This window comes from Crinia signifera, chromosome 6, assembly GCF_055691185.1.
Source record: "Crinia signifera chromosome 6, ASM5569118v1, whole genome shotgun sequence".
Taxonomy (NCBI): Eukaryota; Metazoa; Chordata; class Amphibia; order Anura; family Myobatrachidae; genus Crinia; species Crinia signifera.
Genome location: NC_139222.1, coordinates 238,933,686 through 238,957,346, shown reverse-complemented (window position 1 = coordinate 238,957,346; position 23,661 = coordinate 238,933,686). Strand labels below are relative to the sequence as shown.

Here is a 23,661-nt window from a genome sequence, read left to right as displayed (position 1 = left end):
ATTTATTCAATGTTATGCCAAGTTTTGTCTCCCTGTATTGTTCCTTTGTACGGCGCTGCGAAAAACTTGTGGCGCCTTATAAATAAAATTATAATAATATTAATATCAAATGCATTATTACTTATAAAAACATGTATACATTATCTGATAAATGTTTAACATTGGCTTTTGAATAGATGTATATATATGAATGTTTAGTATATAGTGAAAAACATTGAAATATCAATCTATTTCAGTATGGTTTACTAATAACTTATTTTACTTTCTCCTTGTGTATCCTGATCCAGCTCTGTGATTGCTACAATTAATTAGAGATCTAATTGGTATAGCTAACTGCAGATGATTTATAAAAATCCTTCGTATATATTTCTCTTTGCTTAATGACTTCTTTTGTGATATATAACCATATGAATCTCTATTTAAAATAAATATATGTATCTGTTTTTAAATGCTAAAGTTTTTTATGCAAATAGCGAGTACATATGTGTATAATGTGTAGGTGTAGTTTTTATATGCTTTGTATGAAATTACTGTATCTGTTATAAATTGTATTTGTCTGTAGATATATATGTAAAATGTTTTATACTGATAACCAGTGATAAATCAATAGCCAGCCCTTTTAGAAATGTCAAAGGACACAAAAACCTGAAGTAAATCACCAATTAGCAGATCAAGTATTTATGTGAGGGCAGTGCAATGATGGTTACACCCCCCTGACGAAGTCCAGACAAGACGAAACCGGTCGGGCGTGTTGCTGCTGTGACGTACTTGGAGCTGGGAGTCTGTTTGACGTCGGAGGCTTTGCGCCTTCAGCGTTGTTTGAGAAGAGACATCCACCTGCTGCTCCTTGTGTATACATGCTGGCAAGCGGTTTATCTTTTACCTAATATGTACGTGAGCTGCTATTTCTTTATAAATTTTATCTGAATATATTGCTTATTGTGCGCTATCTCTTATTCTTTTGCATACAATATATATATATATTATATATATATATATATATATATATATATATATATATATATATATATATATATATATATATATATATATATATATATATATATATATATATGGGGAAGAAAGGATGTATGGCGCCACTTGTGTCTTTAGACTGTGCAAATAATCTGGTAAGAAATTAGTGTATACTGGTACCCTTTTATAGAAAAGGGATGTCAGCTAACCTCTAAAAATGGGCACCTTGGTAAGGGGTGTCACAGAAAACAATTGCAATGGTTTGGATAGAGGTAAGCGACAATAAATACCTGTATAATACACAGAAAGCTTTTTATAATAAAAAAGTTTTATTTAACATAAAAAAGTGCACAATAGCACTAAAAATGGAGAACAGACAAAAACATGCTTAATATAGAAAAAACACCAAAGTAAAAAATGCGAAATATTTTAAAAAAAGGCCTACATATGATGTCGCTAAAAAATGGGGAGGTAAATATATTAGGAGATTTAAAAATAAAGGACTTATCTTAATGGAGGAGTCAGCAGGCAGTACCCAACGCGTTTCGTCTAGGAGACTTCTTCAAGGGGTGAGGGAGAGATGTGTCTGGGGCTCTATTTATACCCAGTATGCCTAATGCACATGGTTATGAGGTCACATCCTGTGGGATGTGTCCTCCGTTTTTACCTTCAAGGTTTTATGCATATTTATCCTCTATTGATAAAATGGTTAAGGGGCTTAGTGTTAGCTGACTCTTGTTACTAAAAAGACGCAGGAAAAATACCATTAGGAGATGAGAAAACAATACATTTATGAGCAGGGGATGCGCGTCCCCACTTCCGGTTGGCGGACGTCACTTCCGCCCCGCTTCCTGTATACGTGTAGTTCAGTTAGATAGGACGACTTCCGCCCTTCCTAGGCGGAAGTATCGCGTTGCCACACTTCCGTTTTGTAGCGCTTTGCGGGGGTTGGCTGTGGCGGCTGTCCATCATGTTCAGGATTGTGATTTCAGGCTGTCTTGGCTCTAGCATGATTTTTGACTCTGTTCGGCGGCCATTTTGCCTGGGACCTTTGTGGACTTTTGTATTGAAAAGCGGCCATCTTTGTGGATCTCAGTGCATAAATTGGAACTTGCTTGTGTTTTATTCATGGCGGTTTCGTGCGGAACATGGGGGTATAAAATACATTATATTAGTATTTGCACATTTGCATGTTTATACATGTTAATCACGTGACAATAATAATAAATATATATATACACAGTGAATTTAAGAGATGTCAGATATAGCAGCAATAATCAACTGGGATAAAAAATAAATAAAAAATATATATATAAAAAAATATATATATATATGTATATACTTAGGGATAAAAATAATTCTTGAGGTAGAGAGTTGTATCAGTATAAAACGAACTAGCAGCATAATTTTTAGATATATAATAGCAGCATAAAGTGCTTAAGTAGTAGATGACCTTTTTATAAGGCAATGGTGACCTCTATATAGCAGTGCAAATAATAAAAAGAATAAGAAGGACAAGTTAAATGCATGGATAGTGCATGTACTATAGTGATGAGACATATATAAGTGGTAAAATAATTTTTATTTGGTGTGAGTGACCTTGTGATTATATTTAGTGGTTACAATAAGTGTCTATATAAGACTTTTGCTAACATATATTGGCGATAGGTGGTAATAGGTGACAGACAGATAGATGAAGATTGTAGAAGATAAATGAGAGGGTGAACGTGTCCAAAGGTGTGTGAACTGAGCTTTGGTATTTTTTGGTATTTTTTGAGGTTGTCCTTTTCACGAGGTTGTTTGCGTTTTTCATTACAGAACCTGTTCTTCTCAGGTAGTCTCCTGTCCCGATACTGGACAGGCCCAAACACTGCTTGGCTGCCAAGATCGGACGAGATTGGGCATTGCCAGTGTGGTATGACTGTAATGTTTTTCTCTTCTTCCTCTCGGACCTGAATGCCTCTCGGACCCGAGTACCTATTTGCTCAGAAAGTGTGTATGAGTAAAGGGATACAAGGAGACGTAAGAAGAAAAAAGCAGAAAGATTAGAGGGGAGGGGGTGAGGGGGGGGGGGTGGGTGAGGGGGTGCATTTATGTGGGAAAACAGGGGGATAGGGTTCCTCTCGCAGGAGGGTTACAGGACCTTTACAGGAACGGAGCGATTTCGTATCCCTCATTTAAACCACTCGGATGTAGTGTCTGGAGCTGGAATATCCAATACATTTCCCTTTGGGACAGTTTTTTCGCAAGGTCGCCTCCTCTTTCTCCCAGCTGGACATGTTCAATGGCTTTAAATGTCATATCTTCTGGATTTGATTTGTGGGTTGTTAGGAAATGTCTAGGGACTGCATGATTTTCCACTTTGTTTTTGATGCTTCTTACGTGCTCTTGAATCCTAATTTTCAGTGGGCGCTTCGTTTTGCCTACATACTTCTTTCCACACGTGCATTCTAGTAGATAGATGACAGAGGTGGAATTGCAATTCATGAAGTCCTTTATCTGGAACTCGTTGTTATCCCCGGTATCTGTAAAATGTTTCCTGTTTGGGTGGAGGTACTTGCAGATGACACATTTCCCACATTTATAGGATCCCTTACATTTGGGTAATTTTGTGGAGGGTTTGGATGTTTTGAGCATGCTTGGTGCTAGTAGGTCCTTCAGGTTTTTTGACTTCCTGTAAACGATGTCAGGTTTTGGGGGTAGGATCTCTTTCAGGATTGGGTCCATCAGTAGGATCCCCCAGTGATTTTGTATAGATTTTTTTATCGTGTTTTCGTGTCTATTATATGTAGTGATGAATGCTACCGATTCTTTCTTGTCCTCTTTCTTTGTTTTATACGTTAGTAGTGATGTACGATTCGTGTTTCTTGTTTTTTCTGCTGCTTTCTCGATGAGGCCCGCTGGGTATTCTTTTTCCGTGAATCTCTGGCCATACAGGGTAAGTTGTTCTTCCAGGTCTTCCTGTTTGCTACAGTTGCGTTTAATCCTGTGGAATTGAGAATATGGGATATTTTCTTTCCATCTTTTAAGATGATTGCTTTTGTGGTGTAGGTAGCTGTTTTTATCCACGCTTTTGACAAAGTTCTTTGTTATCACTTTATTGTTCTCGTGTGTCAGGATCAGGTCAAGGAATTCTATGGATTCCTGCTGTATGTTGGAGGTGAACTTGAGGTTCATATCATTTTTGTCCAGGTCTTTAAAAAATTCTTGGAATTGTGAGTTAGTTCCATCCCAGATGATTAAAATATCGTCTATATAACGTTTATATAATATTATGGCACTCTTAAAAACAAGGTTATTGTAGATATAAAAGTTTTCCCAGTGTCCCATAAAAAGATTTGCGAAACTGGGCGCAAATATAGTCCCCATTGCTGTTCCGCATTGCTGTAGGTAAAATTGATCTTGGAATTTAAAATAGTTATGGTGCAGGATAAAAAGCATTACATCGCAGATAAAATTCCTATGTTCTGGAGAAAGTGAGGCATCTTCTTCTAGGTATACTTTACAGGCTTCTACTCCTTTGTGGTGTTCGATACAAGTATATAATGACTGAACATCTATGGTTACCCATTTGTAGGTCTCCTTCCATTCGAAATCTTCCATCGTGTTCAGCACTGCTGTCGTATCTTTTAGATATGAGGGTAAGCATTTCACATATTTATTCAGAAAAATATCCACATACTGGGACAGGTTGGAGGTCAAGGAGTCTATACCTGCCACAATTGGTCTTCCGGGTGGATTAGTCAAACACTTATGGACCTTCGGTAGAAAGTAGAAAATAGGGGTAATGGGGTCTGATCTTAATAAATATTGATATTCATCTTTTGTTAAAATGTTGGTTCTAAGGCCTTGTAGCAGAAGACTACGTAGTTCCTCAATGTATGTATCTTTTGGATCAGTCATGAGTTTACTGTACGAGTTTTCATCTGCCAGGAGCCTTTCTGCTTCTTTTACATAGGCTTCTCTGTCCATAAGGACCATACCCCCCCCTTTGTCAGCAGGTTTTAATACCAGGTCTTTGTTTTTCTGTAATTTCTTCAGTGCTTCCCTTTCAGAGTTGGTTAGATTTTTAGTTTTTATTGGTGCTTGTTCTGTGTCGCATAGATCCTTCTTTACCAGGTCATAGAAGATGTTAATGTTGGACCCCTTTGATTCTATTGGGTAATATTTAGATGTAGGTTTCAGACCTGATTTGGATCTGCTCTCAAAATTTGATGTTATAGCGTCATCTTTTCTCAAGAAGTGCCTCTTCAAAGTGAGTTTACGGATGAACTTGTTTAGGTCGATATATGTCTCAAACCTGTTCATACTGCTTGTGGGTGCAAAGGAAAGTCCCTTTCCCAGGAGAGAAACTTCTGGGGCTGTGAGTACGTGTTTTGACAGGTTAAAGATGCCTTTGTTGGTAGCCATATTTGCGATGTCTTGCTTCGTTATGCCGCTCTTTTTTTGGGATCTCTGCCTCCCGCTTCCCCGTTTTCCTCTTCGTCTGGTAATCTTCTTTTTAGGGGGGAGGCTTGTTTTACATTTTCTTCCAAGACCACTCTCCAGTCTTCCTTCCTTCTTGTTCCTGTGCTCTGGGACAAAAAAGAAGCCGATGGTGCGGTGGACTGTTCTTGTTCTCCATTCGATCTTAGTCTTTGTAGAGCTGTAAATCTGTTGGTGGTCCTTAAAGGCACATTGTTAGGTGAGTCATAGCTTTTCCGTCTTATTGTTGTTTTCTTTTGTGTAATTTGTTTCCATTTGTTCTTATTGTCGTAAGATGGTGGGTTTTCATGGTTGTTGAACCTGCTCCAGTTCTTGACCTTACCTTGGTCATAGTCTGTCTTGTCTCTCAGGAATTTTTTCTCTTTGCCTTTTATGACATCCTCTTCTATTCTTTCCAGTTTTTTATTTAGGACTTTCTCATTTATTCTGTAGTCCTCTGTGTCCTTGTGTGTCTCCAAAACTCCTTCCTGTGCTTTGATGCTCAGTTCTAGTTCTGACAGAGTTTTTTGTTTCTCTTCAATAAGTAACTTCATCAGGCTCAGGGAACATGTGTGGAGGGTGGCATCCCATTTTTCCATAAATGGGGAGTCTTGGTTTCCAAATGTGGGTTGTTTCTGGATCCTCAGACCTCTTGGAATCCTGTTCACTGAAATATAGTGTTGGAGTCCTTGTATGTCCCACCAAGTCTTTACCTCCTTTGTGAGTGTTTTCTCTATAGCCCAGAATAGATCATCTAGGTCTTGTGATGGTACGGTATCTTTTGTCTGTTTACTCTCATTAAAAATGGTTTTACACAACATATCTCTTTTTGTTGTGCGTTCATTATTTCTAAACATGTTTCAAAGACGTCTTAACACCAGGCTGCCTTACAATAAAACCAAAAATGTCCAGGGAAAGAAAGGATGTATGGCGCCACTTGTGTCTTTAGACTGTGCAAATAATCTGGTAAGAAATTAGTGTATACTGGTACCCTTTTATAGAAAAGGGATGTCAGCTAACCTCTAAAAATGGGCACCTTGGTAAGGGGTGTCACAGAAAACAATTGCAATGGTTTGGATAGAGGTAAGCGACAATAAATACCTGTATAATACACAGAAAGCTTTTTATAATAAAAAAGTTTTATTTAACATAAAAAAGTGCACAATAGCACTAAAAATGGAGAACAGACAAAAACATGCTTAATATAGAAAAAACACCAAAGTAAAAAATGCGAAATATTTTAAAAAAAGGCCTACATATGATGTCGCTAAAAAATGGGGAGGTAAATATATTAGGAGATTTAAAAATAAAGGACTTATCTTAATGGAGGAGTCAGCAGGCAGTACCCAACGCGTTTCGTCTAGGAGACTTCTTCAAGGGGTGAGGGAGAGATGTGTCTGGGGCTCTATTTATACCCAGTATGCCTAATGCACATGGTTATGAGGTCACATCCTGTGGGATGTGTCCTCCGTTTTTACCTTCAAGGTTTTATGCATATTTATCCTCTATTGATAAAATGGTTAAGGGGCTTAGTGTTAGCTGACTCTTGTTACTAAAAAGACGCAGGAAAAATACCATTAGGAGATGAGAAAACAATACATTTATGAGCAGGGGATGCGCGTCCCCACTTCCGGTTGGCGGACGTCACTTCCGCCCCGCTTCCTGTATACGTGTAGTTCAGTTAGATAGGACGACTTCCGCCCTTCCTAGGCGGAAGTATCGCGTTGCCACACTTCCGTTTTGTAGCGCTTTGCGGGGGTTGGCTGTGGCGGCTGTCCATCATGTTCAGGATTGTGATTTCAGGCTGTCTTGGCTCTAGCATGATTTTTGACTCTGTTCGGCGGCCATTTTGCCTGGGACCTTTGTGGACTTTTGTATTGAAAAGCGGCCATCTTTGTGGATCTCAGTGCATAAATTGGAACTTGCTTGTGTTTTATTCATGGCGGTTTCGTGCGGAACATGGGGGTATAAAATACATTATATTAGTATTTGCACATTTGCATGTTTATACATGTTAATCACGTGACAATAATAATAATACATTTTTAAATCTCCTAATATATTTACCTCCCCATTTTTTAGCGACATCATATGTAGGCCTTTTTTTAAAATATTTCGCATTTTTTACTTTGGTGTTTTTTCTATATTAAGCATGTTTTTGTCTGTTCTCCATTTTTAGTGCTATTGTGCACTTTTTTATGTTAAATAAAACTTTTTTATTATAAAAAGCTTTCTGTGTATTATACAGGTATTTATTGTCGCTTACCTCTATCCAAACCATTGCAATTGTTTTCTGTGACACCCCTTACCAAGGTGCCCATTTTTAGAGGTTAGCTGACATCCCTTTTCTATAAAAGGGTACCAGTATACACTAATTTCTTACCAGATTATTTGCACAGTCTAAAGACACAAGTGGCGCCATACATCCTTTCTTTCCCTGGACATTTTTGGTTTTATTGTAAGGCAGCCTGGTGTTAAGACGTCTTTGAAACATGTTTAGAAATAATGAACGCACAACAAAAAGAGATATGTTGTGTAAAACCATTTTTAATGAGAGTAAACAGACAAAAGATACCGTACCATCACAAGACCTAGATGATCTATTCTGGGCTATAGAGAAAACACTCACAAAGGAGGTAAAGACTTGGTGGGACATACAAGGACTCCAACACTATATTTCAGTGAACAGGATTCCAAGAGGTCTGAGGATCCAGAAACAACCCACATTTGGAAACCAAGACTCCCCATTTATGGAAAAATGGGATGCCACCCTCCACACATGTTCCCTGAGCCTGATGAAGTTACTTATTGAAGAGAAACAAAAAACTCTGTCAGAACTAGAACTGAGCATCAAAGCACAGGAAGGAGTTTTGGAGACACACAAGGACACAGAGGACTACAGAATAAATGAGAAAGTCCTAAATAAAAAACTGGAAAGAATAGAAGAGGATGTCATAAAAGGCAAAGAGAAAAAATTCCTGAGAGACAAGACAGACTATGACCAAGGTAAGGTCAAGAACTGGAGCAGGTTCAACAACCATGAAAACCCACCATCTTACGACAATAAGAACAAATGGAAACAAATTACACAAAAGAAAACAACAATAAGACGGAAAAGCTATGACTCACCTAACAATGTGCCTTTAAGGACCACCAACAGATTTACAGCTCTACAAAGACTAAGATCGAATGGAGAACAAGAACAGTCCACCGCACCATCGGCTTCTTTTTTGTCCCAGAGCACAGGAACAAGAAGGAAGGAAGACTGGAGAGTGGTCTTGGAAGAAAATGTAAAACAAGCCTCCCCCCTAAAAAGAAGATTACCAGACGAAGAGGAAAACGGGGAAGCGGGAGGCAGAGATCCCAAAAAAAGAGCGGCATAACGAAGCAAGACATCGCAAATATGGCTACCAACAAAGGCATCTTTAACCTGTCAAAACACGTACTCACAGCCCCAGAAGTTTCTCTCCTGGGAAAGGGACTTTCCTTTGCACCCACAAGCAGTATGAACAGGTTTGAGACATATATCGACCTAAACAAGTTCATCCGTAAACTCACTTTGAAGAGGCACTTCTTGAGAAAAGATGACGCTATAACATCAAATTTTGAGAGCAGATCCAAATCAGGTCTGAAACCTACATCTAAATATTACCCAATAGAATCAAAGGGGTCCAACATTAACATCTTCTATGACCTGGTAAAGAAGGATCTATGCGACACAGAACAAGCACCAATAAAAACTAAAAATCTAACCAACTCTGAAAGGGAAGCACTGAAGAAATTACAGAAAAACAAAGACCTGGTATTAAAACCTGCTGACAAAGGGGGGGGTATGGTCCTTATGGACAGAGAAGCCTATGTAAAAGAAGCAGAAAGGCTCCTGGCAGATGAAAACTCGTACAGTAAACTCATGACTGATCCAAAAGATACATACATTGAGGAACTACGTAGTCTTCTGCTACAAGGCCTTAGAACCAACATTTTAACAAAAGATGAATATCAATATTTATTAAGATCAGACCCCATTACCCCTATTTTCTACTTTCTACCGAAGGTCCATAAGTGTTTGACTAATCCACCCGGAAGACCAATTGTGGCAGGTATAGACTCCTTGACCTCCAACCTGTCCCAGTATGTGGATATTTTTCTGAATAAATATGTGAAATGCTTACCCTCATATCTAAAAGATACGACAGCAGTGCTGAACACGATGGAAGATTTCGAATGGAAGGAGACCTACAAATGGGTAACCATAGATGTTCAGTCATTATATACTTGTATCGAACACCACAAAGGAGTAGAAGCCTGTAAAGTATACCTAGAAGAAGATGCCTCACTTTCTCCAGAACATAGGAATTTTATCTGCGATGTAATGCTTTTTATCCTGCACCATAACTATTTTAAATTCCAAGATCAATTTTACCTACAGCAATGCGGAACAGCAATGGGGACTATATTTGCGCCCAGTTTCGCAAATCTTTTTATGGGACACTGGGAAAACTTTTATATCTACAATAACCTTGTTTTTAAGAGTGCCATAATATTATATAAACGTTATATAGACGATATTTTAATCATCTGGGATGGAACTAACTCACAATTCCAAGAATTTTTTAAAGACCTGGACAAAAATGATATGAACCTCAAGTTCACCTCCAACATACAGCAGGAATCCATAGAATTCCTTGACCTGATCCTGACACACGAGAACAATAAAGTGATAACAAAGAACTTTGTCAAAAGCGTGGATAAAAACAGCTACCTACACCACAAAAGCAATCATCTTAAAAGATGGAAAGAAAATATCCCATATTCTCAATTCCACAGGATTAAACGCAACTGTAGCAAACAGGAAGACCTGGAAGAACAACTTACCCTGTATGGCCAGAGATTCACGGAAAAAGAATACCCAGCGGGCCTCATCGAGAAAGCAGCAGAAAAAACAAGAAACACGAATCGTACATCACTACTAACGTATAAAACAAAGAAAGAGGACAAGAAAGAATCGGTAGCATTCATCACTACATATAATAGACACGAAAACACGATAAAAAAATCTATACAAAATCACTGGGGGATCCTACTGATGGACCCAATCCTGAAAGAGATCCTACCCCCAAAACCTGACATCGTTTACAGGAAGTCAAAAAACCTGAAGGACCTACTAGCACCAAGCATGCTCAAAACATCCAAACCCTCCACAAAATTACCCAAATGTAAGGGATCCTATAAATGTGGGAAATGTGTCATCTGCAAGTACCTCCACCCAAACAGGAAACATTTTACAGATACCGGGGATAACAACGAGTTCCAGATAAAGGACTTCATGAATTGCAATTCCACCTCTGTCATCTATCTACTAGAATGCACGTGTGGAAAGAAGTATGTAGGCAAAACGAAGCGCCCACTGAAAATTAGGATTCAAGAGCACGTAAGAAGCATCAAAAACAAAGTGGAAAATCATGCAGTCCCTAGACATTTCCTAACAACCCACAAATCAAATCCAGAAGATATGACATTTAAAGCCATTGAACATGTCCAGCTGGGAGAAAGAGGAGGCGACCTTGCGAAAAAACTGTCCCAAAGGGAAATGTATTGGATATTCCAGCTCCAGACACTACATCCGAGTGGTTTAAATGAGGGATACGAAATCGCTCCGTTCCTGTAAAGGTCCTGTAACCCTCCTGCGAGAGGAACCCTATCCCCCTGTTTTCCCACATAAATGCACCCCCTCACCCACCCCCCCCCCCCCTCACCCCCTCCCCTCTAATCTTTCTGCTTTTTTCTTCTTACGTCTCCTTGTATCCCTTTACTCATACACACTTTCTGAGCAAATAGGTACTCGGGCCCGAGAGGCATTCAGGTCCGAGAGGAAGAAGAGAAAAACATTACAGTCATACCACACTGGCAATGCCCAATCTCGTCCGATCTTGGCAGCCAAGCAGTGTTTGGGCCTGTCCAGTATCGGGACAGGAGACTACCTGAGAAGAACAGGTTCTGTAATGAAAAACGCAAACAACCTCGTGAAAAGGACAACCTCAAAAAATACCAAAAAATACCAAAGCTCAGTTCACACACCTTTGGACACGTTCACCCTCTCATTTATCTTCTACAATCTTCATCTATCTGTCTGTCACCTATTACCACCTATCGCCAATATATGTTAGCAAAAGTCTTATATAGACACTTATTGTAACCACTAAATATAATCACAAGGTCACTCACACCAAATAAAAATTATTTTACCACTTATATATGTCTCATCACTATAGTACATGCACTATCCATGCATTTAACTTGTCCTTCTTATTCTTTTTATTATTTGCACTGCTATATAGAGGTCACCATTGCCTTATAAAAAGGTCATCTACTACTTAAGCACTTTATGCTGCTATTATATATCTAAAAATTATGCTGCTAGTTCGTTTTATACTGATACAACTCTCTACCTCAAGAATTATTTTTATCCCTAAGTATATACATATATATATATATTTTTTTATATATATATTTTTTATTTATTTTTTATCCCAGTTGATTATTGCTGCTATATCTGACATCTCTTAAATTCACTGTGTATATATATATTTATTATTATTGTCACGTGATTAACATGTATAAACATGCAAATGTGCAAATACTAATATAATGTATTTTATACCCCCATGTTCCGCACGAAACCGCCATGAATAAAACACAAGCAAGTTCCAATTTATGCACTGAGATCCACAAAGATGGCCGCTTTTCAATACAAAAGTCCACAAAGGTCCCAGGCAAAATGGCCGCCGAACAGAGTCAAAAATCATGCTAGAGCCAAGACAGCCTGAAATCACAATCCTGAACATGATGGACAGCCGCCACAGCCAACCCCCGCAAAGCGCTACAAAACGGAAGTGTGGCAACGCGATACTTCCGCCTAGGAAGGGCGGAAGTCGTCCTATCTAACTGAACTACACGTATACAGGAAGCGGGGCGGAAGTGACGTCCGCCAACCGGAAGTGGGGACGCGCATCCCCTGCTCATAAATGTATTGTTTTCTCATCTCCTAATGGTATTTTTCCTGCGTCTTTTTAGTAACAAGAGTCAGCTAACACTAAGCCCCTTAACCATTTTATCAATAGAGGATAAATATGCATAAAACCTTGAAGGTAAAAACGGAGGACACATCCCACAGGATGTGACCTCATAACCATGTGCATTAGGCATACTGGGTATAAATAGAGCCCCAGACACATCTCTCCCTCACCCCTTGAAGAAGTCTCCTAGACGAAACGCGTTGGGTACTGCCTGCTGACTCCTCCATTAAGATAAGTCCTTTATTTTTAAATCTCCTAATATATTTACCTCCCCATTTTTTAGCGACATCATATGTAGGCCTTTTTTTAAAATATTTCGCATTTTTTACTTTGGTGTTTTTTCTATATTAAGCATGTTTTTGTCTGTTCTCCATTTTTAGTGCTATTGTGCACTTTTTTATGTTAAATAAAACTTTTTTATTATAAAAAGCTTTCTGTGTATTATACAGGTATTTATTGTCGCTTACCTCTATCCAAACCATTGCAATATATATATATATATATATACAGGGGCGTCAACAGCAGTGTAGACCCCTGGGCATAGCAAAAACCTGAAGTAAATCACCAATTAGCAGATCAAGTATTTATGTCAGGGTTGCCGACTTTCTTATTCTCCTCTCTGGGAGAAGCCCGGAGAGGAGAGTTTCAATAGCCGCTCAGGGGGCTTAAGCGTGACATCACTTAGCCCCGCTCCCATGCTGGTAAACCAGCGAATTCAGGGATCTCCGTTAAGGGGGTGGGGCTAAAATGACGCAATTGTGTCATTTTAGCTCCACCCCCTCCTCTGAGACCTGAGGATTGCGGCATTTTAATGCCGCGATCCGGGGGTCAGCGGGGGTCCCCGCTGAATCCGGGAGGGTTGCCCACCCTTCCAGGGGGCCGGGAGGGGGACCCAATTTTCGGGAGACTCCAGGAAATTCCGGGAGGGTCGGCAACCCTGATTTATATGAGGGCAGTGCAATGATGGTTACACCCCCCTGACGAAGTGCAGACGAGACGAAACCGGTCGGGCATGTTTCTGCTGTGACGTACTTGGAGCTGGGAGTCTGTTTGTTGGGACATCGGAGGCTTTGCGCCTTCAGCGTTGTTTGAGAAGAGACATCCACCTGCTGCTCCTTGTGTATACATGCTGGCAAGCTGTTTATCTTTTACCTAATATGTACGTGAGCTGCTATTTCTTTATAAATTTTATCTGAATATACTGCTCGTTGTGCGCTATCTCTTAAGGAGCCCATAGACGCTCCGTTGTGTATGGCTCCGTTCTGTACTATGCGATGCGCGCTCCCGCGCATCACATAGTACAGTACAAAAAGTATGTGCTGCACATACTTTTTGTACTAGGTACACATCGGATCGCAGTGCATGCACAGCGCATGCACTAGGGATGCGATCCGATCCGATGTTTACTATTTAAGTCCCAAACGGATCTGTTAAACGGACCGTGTATTGGCTCCATTATTCTTTTGCATACATATATATATATATATTGCGTCTCAGTATCCGGGCGGCCGGCCGGCGAGGCGGACGCAATACTGTCCGCCTCCCGCTCGAGGGGGGCTGGGGGGACCCGAGGAGGCTGTGGGGGGGTGCGGGCGCCCGGTGTGGGCACCGGGCGACCGTCGGAAGGGGACGGCAGCACCGTCGGAAGGGGATGCGCGCGCACCTCGTGCGCGCGCGTCCCCTTCCGACACACAGATGGCGCGGGAGCAGGGAATGGCGATGGCGTCGCCATCGCCATCCCCTGCAAAGATGAGCCCGGCCCCATCTGTATATATATATATATATATATATATATATATATATATATATATTACATATTTTTTGTATTATTATTATTTATTTACATTTGGTCTATCTATAATACTTTAACTGACCCGGCATATACTGGGTCACCTAAGTGTCCATCTCCGTGCTTTGCTCTGCCCCTCTGGAAACCCCCTTCTGAAAATCCTGCGTTTGCCCCTGTGATGGGTAGTCTGACCATGAGCCTTCTATTATGGTGCTGTTCACAATTGTAGTGATGCTGGAATTGTGAGGCGAAAACTTGCACCTCACCAGTGTTGTATCTGTTCTGCCATGCTAAGGAGACACTGCTTGCAACAACAGCTTGCATACATTTTGTTGAAAATTTTACTTTTGGTCAGAAGCAGATATAGACCTCATGGGACCCAAAGCAAGATACCAGTTTGGGGCCTTCCTCTCTCAAACAATCAATAGCAATACATTTTTTCTACTGATTGCAGATGCCATCGATCAGAGTATCTTGGCGCATGCAACAGTCTACCAATAAAGTCTACCAATAAATGTTCAGTTAATCACTGCCCCCGACATTCACAGCAGTGACCAGGTGGCAGGCTCAGGGATGTTCGGGACGGCTTGGGGGGACTCGGGTGCCCAAACTTTCCCGAGCAGGACCTGCCACCAGCGCATGCTCAATGCAGCAAATGGTGGTGGGGGCAGTGGCAGGGGAGTTGGAGCTGAGGGAAATGACAGAATGGGAGGAGCTACTGGAGGGGCGGGGTAGCGACCACTGAGGAGGGGGGGGGTCCCTAAGAGGTGATGGGCCAGTGGTGCACAACTGCAGGCGCCACTGGTGCACATCTGCATATTGGTAGTATGCCCAGAAATTTGAATAATTAATTAATTAATTAAGTGATACCTGTGTCACATTTAAAGTAAGCTAACTGCCCACATACAGTGGAAGAAACCATTTGCTGTGTCCAAAATTTTTTATCGTATCAAAGTACATCAAAGAGACTTTGGGAGTGTGAGCAGGTCCATGTGATGTCATCACGTGGTAGTTGTGCATTGCTCCTATGGGAACCTATGGAATGGCTAGTATATCTGTATAGTGTCTAGGTTGTCTTGCGGAAAATCTGCCCCTGCTTTTCGTTGATCTGGCCCTTTCTATTTGGGCAGAGCTAACACCAGTTCCAAAGGATTGCAGGTGTCGCTGTTACCCTGTAATGTCACTGTGAGCGATGCTGGCATTTTTTACCAAATTTTTTAAGAATCTCTTAAAGCAATGTTGGCACTCAAAGGGTTACGAAATGTGAAGAGAATGACAATGAAATTGTGGTCCTGATTCAGAGGTGCATGCAGTCCTGGTGGTATTACATCTTCTATCTTTGTATATCAGTTCATTTATTACATCACTGTTGTAGTATTAAATGTGTTTTATGTACTGTATATGTAAAATTGTATGTTTGATAATAAATGTATGTTTGACCCACAGCTCTGCAATCATTTGCTTTAGTTTTTATACACTGTAGTTGTCAGTAAATGTAGGTGTCAGTAAATGCCTTAATTGATGCTGCAGTCTGTCCCGCTGTTATTAACCCCTTCAGTGGTGTTTTTTTTAAGGTAGCGCTCCCCAATGGGCGGGTTTTTAGGGGGCGCACTCCCTAAAAAACCCACCATTCTGTCTCCTGGGGCCGTAGCAGCGCCGCTGAGCACAATGTCAACTGCTGCCCTCCCTGCCCGCAGCAAGCTGGCCCTGCCCCCGGCATCCAGGCGTAACGTTACAGTCACATCGCAGATTGTCACACAGCCGGGGGATGCGGGGGGAGGAGGCGCTGCCAAGCAGCCGGACAGCGCTGAAACTGAGTTCAGCGATCAGCTCAGCAGCGATGCCCGACGCTAAGCAGCGGTAATCCCGAGAATTTTCCAGGCTTGCCAGTCTGGCCACTGAAGCATAGCCCCAGAAAATTCTTGGGATTACCAATGAAGGGGTTAATAACAGACCATTCCACCTCCCTTTTTTATTAGCATCTGATTATTATTATTTTATCTGTGGGGCTGTTATTAAAAATGTGGATGAGATAAATACTATATACCCCTCAGTAATTCCCATAAAGCACACTATGGAACAGATGGCCATATGGATTTCTATAGGATTTCTATCTTACTGGTGCTGTCAATATGCAGCATAGGGTGTCTATACCAAACCTTTCTAATGAAGATATCTGTTCATCAGCAAATATACAGAAACTATACTAAGAATACACATGTTCTATTATACATAGAGAGAGATAAATTAAAGCTCCCTAAAGGTTGCCACAACAGCAATAAAGACCCATTTATATTTTCCTATGTTCCTCCACAATGGGACATGGTATCTGGTTACAGATCCTTCATACATATCACATTGCCCAGATAAGAGTAATAATTACCTTAGAAGGTTACAAACAATATTTTCCCTTCATTCTCTTTCAAGCGGAATAATTGTATGGTGTAAGGATAAAGATTAAAACATTGACGCAATACATTTGGTATAAAATAAGGGACCTTCCACACTGTTGACCTGAGCACATCTGGTCCATTCCATTTCTACAGCCTGACAATCTCCATGTGGGCCACAATGAAGACTGACGTTCTCCCTGCCCTGCTGCTCGTAGCTGTTGCCAGCACCTTAGTGGATGGTAAGAAAACGTAATGTATTAGAGGAAATACCACAAACAACATTCTTTATTACCATAGACCCTGAGGTGGGAGAACTGTTCTCTCAGATGCTGTAGTACAGGGGTGGCCAAACCGGTCCTCGAGATCTACCAATGGTCCAGGTTTTCCAGATCACCTAGCTGGTGCACAGCTGTAGTCATTACTAACTGTCACATTTTCAAACCTGCTGCATTCATTCCTACTATAGATCCACAGGTTGCCTGGAAAACATGCACCGTTGGTAGATCATGAGGACAGGTTTGGCCACCCCTGCTGTAGTACATATGCAAACCACAGAGCAGACTGTGTATGGCACAGTCCTAGAATGAATGGTCACAGCCACTGTGTGAAATACTGGGTTGTTTATAGGCATAAATTGATGTTGAGAACCAGGATCAGAACTTTCTGCAGAATATTGACCATTTTCCACCTTTTGGCATAGAATATTCCCAAAGTGGTTGCAGCCCCTGGTCTGCAGCTAAAAATGGTTAGGTTGAAGTTTTTGGTCTGGCTTAGGTGTGTTTGCCTTATGCTGATTCCCAGGTGCCACATTTATACTGCGCTGCTGATTCCCAGAGGAGCCATCTAGCACATACAGTATATTACATACATGGTAACATGCATGTTTATATGAGCTAAGCTGCCCCCTTTCCCCCTGGTCAGCACTGTATATTTCTATGGATGAATGTGGTCATTAGTGTCCTAAGAGGCATTCCCCTTTATTAATATATTGTTATTGTTACAGCTTAGGCCCATCCTGAAAGGTTTGTCCAGGTGCAATTGCTCCTTTATACTTTACTCCCACCCCAGAATCAGGTTTAATATCTTTATTCTTCCGTGGAGTTTCTGCTATAACAATTTAGTATTGATTATTATAGTATTAGAACAGTGGGTCTGATTCTTGTTGGTTTGATATGCAACGGTAGTTTCGGTGCTTAGCAAGCCATGTAATGCCCATGTAATGCCACCCGCCAGGCATACGAATGCCCACCCCCGCCAACCAATGAATATACCCGCCTCACTGCGAATGGATGTCTTGCATAAATTTGCAGGGTAGCGTGCCGGCTCAAAATCATTTGATGGTCGCCGTCCATTGAAAGATTTCTACAGTGCTCGCAAATCTAAGTCAGACTCTGCTGACTTAGACTTGCAGCGTCCTGCTCAGAGAACTGCCTGCCCCCGGAAGGCAGGTGCCCGCCCGTATTCACATAGGGATGCCCAGCATTTTCGTGGGTGTGCCAAGGAAACGCAGGGTGATCGCATGCAAAGGCCCCCTGCCCGCCTCCATCATGCCCCCCCTCTGTGCGAGTGCCACAGAGACTATGCAAATCTCCGAAGGTGCCCACACAGAAGCCCAGCGCATGTGCATAAGCGAATATGCACAGGGCTTCAACATCGATCCCATGTGCAAACACACGGGGGAACCAAACCTACTAGCATCAGGGCCAATGATCGCTGCTTTCTGACAGTGAATGTTCTATGGATCTACTTTTTTCTACATGGAACTTATTACAGTCATATGGCATAATGCAAAAATACATTATTACTATTACCTATTATAAAGGTATAGATTGTGCAGTACTGTACATTCATTCATTTCAATTGATTTAAAGCATTTAATAAAATTAGATGAATTCAGACAGGTGTTACACATCCAAGGAAAAAATACTTGATTGCTCTGCTTTTAATTCTGATTCTGTTTCTGTTCTGCCTGCACATATTGGACCGTTATTCTGGTCCGTTCGCATGGGGGAGCGAGGTTTTCATATACGCTGGGTGTGAACGGGCATGGCGAACTGCAAGTTTGCCATCCTGTTCCCACCCACCAGGGCAGGCAGGCGGCGTGGGGTGGTGGTGAGGGGACGCACCCATGGGAACGCCCAGCATTCCCATGAAAACACTGGGCATTCCCATGGAAATTAGGCAGTGACAGGGCTGCCAGGTGTGCGCAGCTGACATCACCGGATGTCAGCTGCCCGCCCTCTTACTGTACAGGGACACGCAAAACTAAGAGACCTGATAGTGTCTTAGTTTTGCGTGCTCATTCCAAATCATTCGATGGTCGCCGACCATCGAATGATTTGGTCCCCGCACCCAAGGCTGCAAATCGATGTTTATGTAAAACATCCATTCGCAGCCTCAAGGGTGAATTCGGCGAACGAGAGGGGTGGGTGACTGTGCGAGCGGTGTTTAATCCACACCCAACGATGCAAACTTCACAGCGTTGTATGTGGATTAGAACAAGGTCCATACAGTATCAGCCTGTCAAAGTACCTCCGCCATCCACCCACATTGGGATACAAGGGAATACCTGTCATGTGGTTGATGTTTTCATCACCGGTTCTTTAAAGAGTAATATGGATTTTTCATATTTGATTTACACAGAAGTGTCCTCCAATGATGGCATATGCCCTTTCGAATACGTTAAAAAGCATCCAGAGATATGGAAGCATAAAAAGGAATTTAAGAAGAAATATGGTTTACCGGATTTCAGCAAGTTGGCCGGCTGTTCCGCTGATGGCACATGTGAGGGTAACACGAAATGCTGCTATACACCTTGTGGCATGAAATGTATGAAAGTTCTCTATGGTAAGTGCCAACCCACACATCTATTAATGTCTTAAATTGTATATGGGGGGAATCCTGGACTGCAACACCCTTTTAATGAGAAATGCAGCTAAAACTATTACAATAAGTAAACTGTCATCCTTAAGTTCAGTCATGTGGCGGTCAGTTTGTACACGGTCAGTTTGTATATTATGATTGATGCAGCAGAACCCCTGTGGTGCCATATAAATAAAGCATAATAATAATAATAATCACATTGACCATAAATGATACCCCCTTCAGGTGTCCTATGGCACCCCAGTTTTGGAATCACTGCATTAGACAGTTACAGACAAGTTTACATTTATATATTAACATAATTACAATCTACAAACTATATAGTTACTAATATACTGTTCAACAATATCATATAAGTTATGCACTTGTCCTTCGTATTGGTCGGACCGCTGCTCCCCAGTGTATAATGCCCTATCCCAAGGAACAAGGTGTAGATCTGGAAGTAGAAGAAGAACAAAGGGGGCACCCAATAGTGCAGTATCGTTTTTTTTTTTTTTTTTTAAATATATTTTTATTATGAGATTCAAGTCGAATATGGTACAGCGATATTTACAATGAGTCACAAATCAGCTTCAATAAACAGAAGTAGCAAAAGAGGGTTATACATTTTAGAGGTGTATGTTATGACAGTTCAACCAATGGTTAACAAGTAGCTTTTATGGGACATCTTATGTTGTTTTAAAAGGGAGGTTGTCCCCTTTCCAGGGTGGCCATATTATACCAAGTTGTGAGTGACACTATCTGTCTAATGTTGTTCTTTTCTTGGGCCGTGAGAGAGTTTATGTACAATAGCCAAATGTCAAAGAATTTTTTGGCCCCTGTTTCTGTGTCTAATAGGCATTCTATCCAGTCCATCTGGTATAGGAATTTTAGTCTTGGGAGCATGAGTTGTAGTGAGATTGGGTTGGGGTGTATCCACTGGGATAGGATGTTTTTTTTTGCAGTTGCCGCAATTTTCGCCAGTAAGCACTTGGTGCCTCTAGAAAGGCGTGAGGGTGTATTTGCATCATAAATATTCCATAATGCCCAGGAGGGGGTCATGTTAAAAGATATTTTTAGTGTGTGGGTGATGTACTGCTGTACGTCCTGCCAAAAGGTTTGTACTGTGGGGCATGCCCACAGGCAGTGGTATATATCAGCTTCTGGGGAGAGGCATTTGAAGCAATTGGAGTCTTCCGATATTCCCATTAAGAAGCGGTGTTTGGGCGTGTAATAGGCCCTATGTAGGATCTTGAAATGCATCTCAGCATAGGATGATGAGGTGAGTAATTTGTTTAATGAAATTGTGGCTTTTATGATGGTATCTATTGATGTGTTAGGGAAGGTCTCCTTCCAGTGAGTCAGTCCCGTTTTAACCTTGGAAAGGTCTAAGGTGGGGCGAATATGGGTATGTAGTGTTGAGGTGGGTATTGGTTCTCCTTTTCTGTAGACTATCATCAGGTCAAATGCTCTGTTTGTGCCTGTTTTACATAATGTTTGTAAACTTTTTGTTATGTAACTTCGGACCTGAAAGTAGGCAAACAGGGGGAATTGTGTCTGAGGAAAGCTTTCTTTCAACTGTGCTAGGGTAAGAGGAGTGGTGTAGTCTTCACCTAGAAATTAATATATATACCTAAGTCCCTGTTGATGCCAGGTAAAGAATATATGGTCTGGGTTTCCATTTTGAAAATCCTGATTATGGATCAGTGGTGTGTGAAGGGATACTGTGGGTGATAAACGGAGTTGCTTCCGTGTAATGTGCCAGGCTCTGTATGGTGAGTAGAGTAGGGGATTATCTTTAACATGTGTTGGGGCAGACGTGGGCGGTATATACAGTAGGGCATCCAAAGTGCATTCGTGAAGAAAATACTGATCTAATGCTCTGTGTGTGTAGTTGTTCGTACCACTTACCCAGTCTATAGCATAGCGTAGATTGGCAGCTAGGGCGTAATCTTGGATACAGGGCAGGTTGATACCACCCCTAGACTGGGGTTGCTGCAATTTCAATTGGGAAATTCTAGGGCGTTTACCGGCCCATAAAAACCTAGTAAGGGCTCTGTTTATGGTTGTGACGTCTTGGTCTCTCAGCAAAAAGGGTAGCATCTGGACCGGGTATAACAGTCTGGGGAAGGAAACCATCTTGAAAAGACTACATCGTCTCAGATATGATAGTGGTAAGTGTCTCCATCTTTGGAAGTCTGCTACCATCTGAGCGATGAAGTGAGAGTAGTTTAGGTCATATAAGTCTGATACCTTGCGGGAAAAGCGTAGACCAAGATATGTTAAAAATTCGGTGGTCCTCGGGGTGAACGGCCAATGCCTCCGTCTTTTGATAGTTGACCAGAAAGCCTGATATGTTAAAAAATATATCTAATATCTCCAATAATTTGGGAAGGGCTTGTTTAGGATTGCTAATGTATAAGAGGAGGTCATCAGCAAAGGCAGATACCTTTACCTCTGACCCCCCTATCTCCAACCCCTGCCATGTGGTTTCTTGGTAAAAGGTGCGTATTAACGGATCCAATGCCAGGTTGAATGACAGTGGGGACAAAGGACAGCCCTGGCGTGTACCCCTGGCTAATTTAAAGGTTGGCGTGTTCAATCCGTTAATGGTTATGCATGCTTCGGGGGAGGAGTATAGCATGTTAAAAATATTAATAAAGTCTGGGCCAAAGTGCTGCATTTGTAATATCCTTAGTAAGTGAGACCAGGAAACGCGGTCAAACGCCTTGTCTGCGTCACAACTTACAATAATAGCCTCTTTGCTGTGTAGAGAATTATAACTTATTAGTGCCGCTGTTAAAGTGCGGATATTGTGGACTGAGGTTCGACCTCTCACGAAACCAGTCTGAGCTGGGTGTAGAATCCTATGTAGAATAGGTTGTAGTCTTCCGGCTAATAGAGTGGTAAAGATCTTTAAATCTTGGTTCAGTAGGGATATTGGGCGGTAAGACTGAACTAGTTGGGGGTTCTTCCCTGGTTTTGGGAACACCACTATGCGTGCAGCTGTGAATTCTGGGGGAGGTGCGTTACCCTGTAACATAGAGTTGAACAACGATATCAGGTGGGGAGTTAAGCTTTCTTTCATGAGTTGGTAATATTCAGCACTAAAGCCGTCGGGGCCTGGGGATTTACCTTTTTTTAGGGTGCTGAGCACTGCTTTTAATTCCAGCTCCGTAATTGGGGCGACAAGAGCGTCCCTCTCTTCGGTAGTAAGGGTAGGTAGTTGGGCCTGCTGTAAGAACCGCATACCTTCTAAGGCCTTATCAGTAGGTGCTTCATATAGATGTTTATAGTAGTTCTGAAATGTTGTTGAAATGTCAACGGGGTTCGAGGTCAGTGTTCCATTCTGCGTGGTCAGCTGTAGTATGTGTAGTGGGGCAGATTGGGAGCGAACTAGATTAGCTAAAAGTCTCCCTGTTTTGTTTGAGCTTCTAAAATATTTGTTACGGGAGATGTCGTAGGAGAATTGGGCCTTTTCGGTGCATAGTGCATCATAAGCCTGTTTTGCCTCTGCATAAACGGTTTTGGATATCTCTGAGTTATTGAGGAGCATAGCGTTATATGCCTTCGACAGGCGGTTACTATGATCCGCAATAGCGAGGTTTAATTTTTTTCATTTCCTGGCCACGTATTCCATTACTTGTCCTCTAACCACTGGCTTTGAGGCCGCCCAAAATAAATGTATATTCTCTATATGTTGTGCATTGTCCGATGCATATGTGGAAAAAGCATGTTTTAAATGTAGTGTGAAGTCTGTAGAGTGGGTCAGGTAGGAGGGGAATCGCCAATTGTAAGATGTGGTGATTGGACTATTTAAGGTGAGTGTAAACCAAACCCAGGCGTGGTCAGATAGATCTATTGGCCCTATCCCCGACTCCACCACTTGGTGATATAAGGAATTTGTAATCAGCCAGAGATCAATGCGTGAGGAGGTACCATGGGGGTGAGAGTAAAAGGTGTACTCTCTGGATGTGGGATGTTGGCATCTCCAGAGGTCACACAGGCCCAAATTGTCTAATAATAAAGAAACGGGGGATGGCGTATTTGCACCGTCCCCACCAGTCCTTCGTCCAAATCTGTCTAGCCCTGTTGATAAGAC

At 41.6% G+C, this 23,661-nt stretch overlaps 2 pseudogenes; one reads left to right on the top strand and one right to left on the bottom strand.

Moving 5' to 3' along the window:
• Positions 1 to 2,784: 2,784 nt before the first annotated feature.
• LOC146011586 (5S ribosomal RNA) lies at positions 2,785 to 2,904 on the bottom strand (annotated as a pseudogene).
• Positions 2,905 to 11,325: 8,421 nt separating this feature from the next.
• Positions 11,326 to 11,445, top strand: LOC146011585 (5S ribosomal RNA; annotated as a pseudogene).
• Positions 11,446 to 23,661: the final 12,216 nt, after the last annotated feature.